The following is an 11,195-nucleotide window of genomic DNA, read 5'->3' on the forward strand; positions in this document are numbered from 1 at the left end:
TATATTAAATATTTAAAAAAAATGATGAATAACGAATATAAACAAGAACTTAATAAAATAATTATGACAAAAAGAAAAGAATTAATACATAGACAAAATAGACTAAATAGTAATATATTTGCAGGAATTTGTGAAAAATCTGTAATAGCACAAAGAAATACTATTTTATATCTAGAAATACAAATAAATAATCTAGAATATGAACTACAACATAATTTATAAATGAATAAGGAAGAATATGCAATAGATGAAAAAATATTTGAAAACTATGAAGGATTGAAAATAAGGATAATATTTTCTAATCTAGTAAGAAGATAGAAGATAATAGGTGACAATTTAAGTTTAATGTTAGAAAAAGAAACGGTAAAATTAGAAGATAGTTCAACTGCTATGGTGAGGATAGCAAAAGAAAATGAAGAAATAGATAGAAAAATGGAAATTGAAAAAATAAAACATCAAGCGAAAAAAGAAGTACAACAAATAAAAGAAGTAAAAAATAAAGAAATTTTAGAATTAGAAAAAGAATTAGCAATGTTAAAAGAAATCTATGAAATAAAACAAAAAGAAAAAGAACAAAAAAGAAACTTAGCAAATGAGATAAACAAATTCAAAGAAAGATTGCAATTAGAAGATAAATTAGAAGAAAGTAACCAAGATAATCTAACTAATCTGACGGATCAACGATGATTTAGAAGAACAACACTCAGAGATAAGTGAAACATATACAGAACTTTTAGACAACATAAATAATACAAAAAATGTAGAAATAAATACGGGAGATATGGACATGAATGAAAAACCTAGTACATCAGGAGTAAAAAATCCAAAATACTTAAATCCAACATATTATAATGTACGTTATGAAAAATATGATAGGCAAAAAATTTTATGGGATAAAAGATTAAATAAATGGACACCTAAACCAACAACTGAACAACATAATTTTTTATGAGAAATTATATCATTATTGTCATGGTCTAAACATTACGGGCAAGTCATGTTTCTTGCTTTACTTTTGTTGTACCATAGGTACACAACCAATGACAAATTTGTATTGCCACACAATATATTTGATCATGGCCACAACCTTTATAGGCGCGAATTACATCTTTCTTTTTGTCCTTTCGATAGTTCATAACAAACATACCAGAATATTCATAACGTATAAACACACACGACCATTGACCGTTCATGTCAAATAAAATTTATTTATTTCTCTCAAACCTCCGGTAGAGATGAGATGTGACATATATCATTTTATTTCTCAAACCTTCCATAGAGGTGATTGTGGCATATATCCAATCCATAATGATTTTATCACATCTTGACTCATTCTCTTATGGAATGATCGAACATTCATGATACTCATCACAAATCACATTCTCTTCAAGGAATGGACTAATCATTTATATGTACTTCATAAATTTATATTACAAGCACATTGTCATAGCTTTGAAATTCATCATATTTCCATGACACACCTCAACATCACTTTGAAAGATCAAGTGTACCATCACTTTATCTTCTTGTCTTTTGATGGAGGATTTATAAACTTGTCAAATTATTGGGTTGACAGCATTCACAAGTCCAATGACCTTCCATATCATTTTGATGATAAAAATTGCCTTCACATTTTGAAGGACTATTTGAAAAACCCATAGTGTTCTTCCTTTTATAATTACCACAATGATGACTATTATAATTCAGTACCTTCACGCCCTTATTCATATCGTTAATTATTTGTCATCTTTAGAGTAATTATTCACTTCTACCACATTCATATGATTGAATGGAGCAAGTCAACAAGCAGATTTCAAAGTTATCATATGTTGCTACCACATTCTTTTCAACGAATGGAGCAAATTCAATATGATGAATTTCAAAACTTTTCATCAAAAATATATTATTTTACCTCAGTCATCATTTTATCATCAATATGGTGCATTGAGACTCAAACTCAATGTGTTATCCATACAAGGCACATTAGGCCATAATTCTATGGGACTTGAACCCAATCCTTATCATCATGGTGCATCAAAACTCAAATTGATGTCTTACCCCTTTGGTACGATAGAACTTAAATCTATCGTCTTATCCCTAAATATTTTTCATTATGTACATCCAGACTTTAACCAAATGTTTTACCCTTTTGGTGCGATGGGACTTGAATCCATCGTCTTACCCGTCAATCAATGTCATATAAGTCAACACCAATAGAACTCAACCATGAGCCTTTAAATGAAATCAAGAACTATAGAAGCAAATTTAGTCAAAATAAGATTGAGAGTTTTCTCACATCTAGCAATTATAAATATCAATATGTTCCTCATAACTAACACTTAGAAAATCAACATGAAAATTTACTTCTCTATCCTTAAATTCTTTTCTGAAACGAAGAACTATTAGTATAATCATAAACCAATGTATAAAATTGTTAAAGTAAAATAAATCAATACGTTCTATCGTTTCATATATCACATATATACTATAATAAATTATTAGTATAAGAGGAACTTTTGAACATATAAATGTGTAACAAGAAAAAATAAATAAAACCTGTTCCTGCTCACAAGTATTTCAACTTGCGAAGTGCTATAACTTTTAGAGCATATTCGTGTTGATAACGTGTTATAGAATCAAGCTCATAAGAATATAATCATAAAGAGTAGAAGACTAGCGAAGTAGATAGAAGAAGAGAAATTTTCTTCATATTCAAGTGTATCTAAGTCTCATATATATACATTACAATAGTGAATGAACAACCTTATTTATAGATTGAGAAATCACTGCAAAAGTCACCATATTAAGTATCATAATAAATATATACATTCTTATCATGAAACCTAGTGAATGTGGATAGTTGTTCATGTACTAACTTAATGGACTATCCACTCATTCAATGTATTTATAACAATTACAATAATATTGAATTTTCGCTCTTTAGTTTTACATTGGTGTAACCTAATTTTAATTTTTATTTAATGTTTGATCATGTAATTAATACTTTTTAGATTTATTTTAGCATGATTTAGTACTTTTAAATTAGGAGCATTTTATCATGACTTATTATTTTAAGATATTTATTTTATACAATTTCATTATTATATTTTATTTAATATATTAGTGTCATCACTCATCTCATATTTTGTATATTTTATTTAAATTACCTTAGATATTTGTATTTTTGTTGGACAAAAATTAATTTGGAGTACAAGTTAATTATATGTTTGTATGAATATTTTATAGAAAATTTTTGAATACCCGAGGTTTATTAATTTGGTTTGATTTATAAATTTAAAAATTATTGACGAAAATGGTTTGGTTTGATTTTCAAAATTCGAACCAACCTAAAAAAGTCCGGGTTGAAACCCCCAAATTTTATTAGTTTCATTTGATTTATAAATTTAAAAATTTGACACAAATAATTTGATTTGATATTTGAAAAACAAAAATCAATCCTTTCATATAAATCCGTATAATTAACAATCAAAAAATAGCTCACTTGGGAGCTATTATTTAAATTAAAAAGAAAATCATCTTGAGATAATCTATCTAAATAAATTTCTCTAGCTTGGTGTAAAAATTGAACATGCATAAAAGACAACTTGGAAGCATGAAACAGTGATATTATTCTAGGGGTGACAATTGAGCGGGTTGAGTCAAATTTGAGCAAGGCATAACGGGTCAAAACGTGTTAAGTAATGGGTTATAGAATGGATCAATACTTAATCCAACCCAATTATTACTAAGTTTAATTATTTTATTTTTTATTTACTTAAAAATTTTTAGTACCTAATAAAATTATCTTTTATTCATTATGACTATGTATAACATATCAAATTTGAAAAGAAGCTTTTTAAAAGTATTTTAACAAAATTTCTTATGGATCAATTTGAATTACATATCAATCAATGGATTGAGCTAACCCGAACAAAAGTAAAATGGGTTGGATGGATTGAATGAGTTTGGATTTGATTTATCACCCTTATTGCACTTGTATTCCTTGTGGAACCAAACACATATTTAATAGGAAAGGGATTATGCGAATTTAAAAAATAGACAGACTTCAGAAGTTTACCGAAACTAGGATTAATAATAATGGTAATTGTTGGTTTGAAGAAACCCAATTTGAATATGAATTAAATGCATAGCTTATTGTACGTTCACTTTATTAGTATAAATAGGACCTTGCATTGGCATACCCTTGTTCCATGCTAATATTTTTGGTCCACGAAAACCTTTTGTGTTGTGGGTTTTTGGCTTTTGTAAAGCGTTTTGATCTTATCAAGCCACCCAAACACTCTGAAATCATACTTGAATTCAAGTAAGTTGTTTCTTTCTTTGTGTTTTAAATTTCTAAAGTTTAATCTATATGGCGTAATTTTCTTTAATTTAATATGTTGGTTAATTTTGTAGCTACATTTTTATGATATGCTTTGATTAAAATTCATAGTATCTAAATTTTTATTTTAATTTTAAATCCGGAATAAAAGAGGGGGATTACAATTTATAGAATGGAGAATCAAACTCTCACCAATAAGGTGAAAATTCAGGTATTTAACCAATTAAACTACTAAGATTCTCCTAGTATATCTAAATAGATATCTATGAAAATTTTGATACTTTGTGAATGTGGCACCTAAAATACATAAATAAGCATCGAGTGTCATGGTTTAGTGTTGCCTCTAAAGCATAGGCGGACCCACATTCATATGTGGGTTGCACGTGCAGTCGTTAACTTCGAAACAAATCATGTGTATATTTTTCTCTCTCTCTCTCTCTTTTTCTCTTTCTCTCTCTCTCTCTATCTATCTATCTATCTATCTATATATATATATATATATATATATAATCTTGAGAAATTGGCATAAACTAAAATATAATTATCAGTGCACCAATGAGAAGCATAGGATTATCCTTGTGCTTCTAGTACAAGCCAGAGGCGAGACCATGATTTGAATCTAGCAAGAGCCTTATTTCTTTGATTTTATTTTATGTTTATTTGTGCACCCGTAATCTTCCTTTCCGGGTTCACCTCTAATCAAAGAGGTCTTCCGCGCCCTGAGTCTGAGTTTGGATCCTTGGGGATGATTGTTTTCTCTTGCATCTTTTGTATTTACCCTTTTTTCGTGATTCTGTGAGGCCTCGCCTAAGTGGGTATGTTTTCTCGTTTTTTGTGATCATGTGAGGCCTCACTGAGGGTATGTTTTACCTTTTTCGTGATTGTGTAAGGCCTTACTAAGGGTATCTAATGTGTTAGGCTTATCCAAAACGAATTGGGGCAAGATTGGGTTAGGTTATACAATAAATGAGACTCGTATGGATCCATTTGAGGTGTAGATTGACCAGGACCGCTCATATTGATAAACCTAAATTTTAATTAAGTCTGATCGGTCCTAGTCGGTCGACACCTCAATTATTTCTTGAACTGGTCTAGCTTGAAATCAGTTTCATGTAATCTAGATCGATTGGGTCAAATTTTTCTTGACCTAAAACATTGGTTAGGAATCGATCTATACCAGCCAAATCATATTTTTCTTGAACTTAATTGGCCTAGCTTGAAATAGGTCTCCTGAACTTGGGACCATTTTACATGACAAGTTTCAATTTAAAAGGGTTAAGATGAGATCAATTAATAAATGCATGTGTTATTGAACCTCTTCATAATTACTAAGGTTGAAATATGTCTTCAAATCGAACTAGTCTAATTTTTGTATGTTTTAAAATAGGCGGAATGACCTGGGAGACCTTTGTACTTGACTCTGTTTGTCCATTGAACCCTTATACTCATAACTTTGTCAACTGAACCCTTAAACTTGCTAGAACACAATATTTGAAACGCATCTAACCATTGACCGAACTTATGTGCACTAATATTACCGAGTTGGAAAAATACTTGATTGCACGTTCCTAAAAGAGAGTGAATATATATATTTTATATTAAAAATCATTTAAAAATAATTTGAAATCAACCCTTCATCCCCTATCCCGACCCACTCCCTTGCCCACACCTTTCTTCTTCCTTTAGGCCCCACCTTCTCCTTCTTCCTTGAAACCACCCACCACCCCACCCTACCCCACTCCCTTCTTCTTCTTTTTCTTAACACCTGCCCCTCACCCCACCCCACCCCACCGAATCTCTTATCTCAACCATTTTAGTTTCTTTAATTTTGAAATTCAAATTTCTTCTGTATAAATCTTGGTCGGTTTACACACTTTTAAAATCTGAATATTCAAATCTTTTTTATGAAAGGTTCAAGTTTATATAATTTTAAAATCTAATGGTGTATACTTAAAAGTTGAAAAAAATCATGAAGAGGCTTGAAAAATAATGGTGTATACTGAACTAATTTTGCCGCCAATCTAATAAATGACTCTACTTTGCCTCTTTCCCTCTCAAATTTTACGCACTGCCATTTTCTTCAGAATTTATGCTCTTCTTCATCTCTAATATGAGTTTGCTTTGTTGTAACTTCTTTATTTTGTTCAATACCGACATTAGAAAGTATTTTTTTAATGGAATTATTTTTTAAGTTGTGCATACTTTTTAAATTGTAGATGTCTGTGTTAGCAGAATCGAGTCCCTCAAAGGTTTTAGGAAAGAACAAACTTCATCATATGGCCGATACTAGATCTCCCTCCACATTTAAGCGCATAAAAGTTGATGCCACCTGCAATTTTCCTGGAAATTGTGGTTCGTTTGTTCGTCAAAAAGATGGAAGCAGAGAGATCTACCACAAATTTCCTTCTAGTACCAAGCCTGTAAATGTTGAGACCACAAGGAATTTCCATGAGAATTGCAGTCCATTTGTTTTTGAAAACAATGCAACCAGAGAGATCTATCTGGAATTTCCATCCACTACCAAGTCTGTAAAAGTCGATGCCACGAGGAATTCTCCTGAGAATTATGACCCTTGTGTTCCTTAAAGGAGGAATGAAAGTGACAGTCAATGTTGTATTGATGCTGAGGGAAAAAGTTGCTCTGAAGTTGCTATGAATGTGGTTGAGTCATCTGAGCCTATAAGTCTTTTTGTGCCTCAAGATATAGCTGCAACTGGTGCGCGTCCAAAAGAGGTTGGTGGTTCAAGTCATTTGAATACCTCATGTACGCCTACAAATGGAAATCAACCTTTGAAGATGAAAGAAGAAAATATCATGTATGGTGAGTCTACTCAACAGAATGAAGTCCTAGTTAATCAGGTTCTCGAAAAGCCATCAACTGATTGGTTTATAAAAGGCGAGCCTATTGAAAATGGACCAGAATTGTCTGCTACTGTTTCACAAGAAAATCTAATTGAAGGTCGAAATGATGAACTGAATAGTCTGTAGATGATGATGAAATTTGTATTTTATCCTGCTCCGAGTGGAACTCGCTAAAATTAGGTCTTAAAGCCCGAAATACCAGTAATAAAGGTGGCAAGGGTGAGATCAAGAAGGAAGAAGCAGTTAGGTTTCTAGAACCCAATCAAAATTTTAATCCAATGACAAACCCCATACAGTTTGAGCAGCACGATAAACTGAACAAAGGCCAGTATTTTTTCAATAAGGATTGGGATCAATATGAATCTGCAATCATGAAGAAAATGGATCTCGGAGTTCCATAAGAAGATTTAAGGAATTCTGCTGTCATGTATGGTGTTTCTGGTCATGGATTGTTAACTGAATTTGAACATATTCAGAAAGTGAAAGAAGTTAGAGAGACTCTGAAACTTTTGATGATGTATATACTAAACTTTTGCTAGAAGATAAAGCAGTAAAACATGAAGGACGACCCAAAAAAAGATTCCATATAGAGGAAGCAATGACTTTGAAAAATCAGTAAAAGTGGGTAAATTGTGGGTGGACTTTTGGACATGTTCCTGGAGTTGCAATTGGGGATCAATTCCGGTTCAGGGAAGAACTTGTTACGATCAGACTACATCACCAATTTATTAAGGTTAACAATTATGTGAATATTGTCAAAAAAAATGTTGCAACTAGCACTGTTGATTCTGGTCGGTATGACAACGAGGCTATATATTCGGAAACATTCAATTATGTAGGTCAAGGAGGAAATCCAAAAGTATCTGTTAATGTGAAAGTGGAAGATTAAAAACTTGAATGGGGTAATCTTGCCTTGAAGAACTCCATGGACATGGGATGTTCGGTGAGGGTTATTTGTGGTCGAAAAAGAGTGAAGAGTGAAATAAGATACACTTACGATGGGCTCTACATTGTGACTAAATATTGGGAAGAAAGAGCTCCAACTGGAAAATATGTTTTCAAGTTTGAACTGAAAATAAATCTTTCCCAACCAAAACTTAATCATGAAGTTGTGTCATGTCAAATATGTTTAGTCAAGGAAAATCATTTTCATGTTAACAAGGAAACTAAATCGAATATGCAGTCAGAGTTTGTTGTGGACTATGATGTCTCACAAGGAAAAGAAAAGACACTAATCCCTGTTGTCAATGCAAAATATTATGATAGACCCCCACCATTTACATACATTACCAACATGCAATATCCAGATTGGTATTATATCTCTAGGCCTCAAGGTTGCAATTGGACAAGCGGATGCTCTTATTCCGAGCAATGCTTTTGTGCTTCTAGGAACGGAGGTGAGATTCCATTCAACAAAAGAGGCTCTATTATTAGAGCACAAACTCTTGTTTATGAGTGTGGTCCGTCTTGCAAATGTCCTCCTTCATGAAAAAATAGAGTTAGCCAACATGGTCCTTAATACCATTTGGAGGTTTTCCAGACCGAATCAAGAGAATGAGGTTTGAGGTCACGAGATTATGTCTCATTCGGAAGTTTCGTATGTGAATATGGTTGGGTGTTGCTTGATGAAAAGGAAGCTGAAACTATAATAGATAATGATGAGTACTTGTTTGATGTTGGCAACTATGAAGAACAAATTCATAAAAGGAATGCTACACATAGTAATAACCTCGAAGCTGAGTCAAATTCCTTGCATAGGAAGGATGAATATGGTTTTACCCTTGATGCAGTAAAATATGGGAATGTTGGAAGATTTATCAACCATAGTTGTTCACCAAACCTTTATGCTCAAAATGTCATGTATTATCATGGTGATAAGAGAGTACCTCACATAATGTTTTTCGCTTCTAAAAGTATTGATCCACTACAGGAGTTTACTTATCACTACAATTACCATATTGACCATGTTTACAATAACAATGGCAATATGAAGTGAAAGAATTGTAGATGTGGTTCACGGAAGTGCGAGGGAGAATGTACTAAAGAGCTAGTCATGTAAGACTATTTCTCTTGATGTGATAATTGATGAATAACTTTTATAATCTTTGTGCACATGTCATTCCAAATTTTTGATCCCGTGTTATTCCATTAAGGTTTAATTGTGCAAACTTTGATCTCTTGTAACATTCTTTATGCTTCATTTCCTGCTATTTATGACTTCTGTTTGGTCTTTGAATGTAGAAAAACTTAAGTGGTTGTATAACCACATTTGGGAGTGGACGGTTATTCGGCCTCTTAGTTTTTGACATGATAAAATAAGGCGTACTTACCACCCAGGCTGGACCATAATCCTTAAAAGAAACATTTATCTCAACTGCAAATGTCTATTTCCCTATCAAGTAGTGAAATTTGTACATGATTGCTACACTTTATTCTTTTCCCACTGCAATTCATAAGTAAAATTCTTCATTGAATAAATACGACTATTGTTCAGTTGATGCTCTTTGCTGATTCTCTTCAGTTTCTGTCATGTATGCTGATGGTTGTGTGAATCTTGTTACTACAACCTGAAATTCTGAACTACTTATCAGCGGATGATTTTTTCATGGACTACTAGCAAAAAATACTAGCTTTTCACATGGTTGTATTAAGGAACTGAAGTTTCCTAGTTTAGCTTAGCTCTTGATGTTGATTATTGAACTCACATTTCCTTTGTAACTCGGCTTTTGACTTGCTGTATTTTGGAAAGTTTGGACAACTTGTAGTAACAGTTCTTCAACCAACATTTGTTTAACTGCTATTGTTTTCTATGTTTTTTTTCTATTATTTCTAGATAAAAATTTAGTGTAGCTTACAATCATATGTTAGGTGTCGTATGGTAAGAGAACTAAATTATCCCAGGATTATAGTCCTGAGAATAAATTGTTGGACTAATTCATCTCATTTAAGGATTGGGATAATATAATCTCAAGTTTGATGGAATAAGGTGGGCGGGATATCCAAGATTATGTTTGAGATTAGATATATACACTATTCGGTTAACAAAAATTTTACGACTAATCAAACACAGATTAATGTATCCCCAAACTTAATCCTAGATATACCATCATGTACTATTTTTTATCTTATTTAATGTTCCATCTCTGTCTTAAACAAACAGTGCTCCAGAGGGAATTTTCAAAATATCTTCTCTGGAAATATTCATCTGCCAAACTTAAGGAACTTGTCTTGGCAGCCAATCATATCAAAGGGAAGATTCCGTTGTTCATAAGAAATGCTTCCAAGCTTGAGATATTGGGTCTAGAAAATAACAATCACAAGAACTATTTCTACTAATTTGGTAAATCTTTGTGAGTTGCGATATCTGCTCTCACATACTAATCAACTTACTAACGAACCAGTAGAGTATGAGTTTAGATTCTTCAATTCTTTGGCGGAATGTAGGATGTTGCTATATCTAGAAGTTGTCTTCTTTTTGTACATGTGTCTCTAAATTATATAGAGGGAGAAGTTCCATCATACATTAGAGGACTGAAAGTCATTGTAGAAATACGTCTTCCTAGTAACCACACTTATCCGGAATGATACCAAGCTGAGTGAGGGAACTCTAAAACGTGCAATATATTAACCTATCGAACAATTCATATTTTTGCCAAATTACATCAATTTGTTAAGCTTGTTACCGGTGTTGATGGTTCAACCCCTACTACTAATGTTACTGGTTCGCTCCCAACTTGAGGGACAGAGAGTATGCCAGTCGTACTTGCCTTCTCTGGTAGTAAATGAATCTTTCCGGTTCAACGAGTGGTCTACAAGATCCCCATCTTTTTCCAGCTTAAGTTTTCACACAACCTGTAAATAACAATAGATAAGATCAAGTTGTACACACTTTGAACAATAACTCTAGAAATTATATAAATCAAATATTTCCTAATTCTAAAGTCCCCGATAGTGGCGCCAAAAATTATGCACCCAAACGCACACACAAGTGT

The 11,195-nt window shown here is 32.3% G+C and overlaps 1 pseudogene; it reads left to right on the forward strand.

The window, feature by feature from the left end:
* Positions 1-6,558: 6,558 nt before the first annotated feature.
* LOC107013280 lies at positions 6,559-9,262 on the forward strand (annotated as a pseudogene).
* Positions 9,263-11,195: the final 1,933 nt, after the last annotated feature.

Source organism: Solanum pennellii, chromosome 3, assembly GCF_001406875.1.
Source record: "Solanum pennellii chromosome 3, SPENNV200".
Taxonomy (NCBI): domain Eukaryota; kingdom Viridiplantae; phylum Streptophyta; class Magnoliopsida; order Solanales; family Solanaceae; genus Solanum; species Solanum pennellii.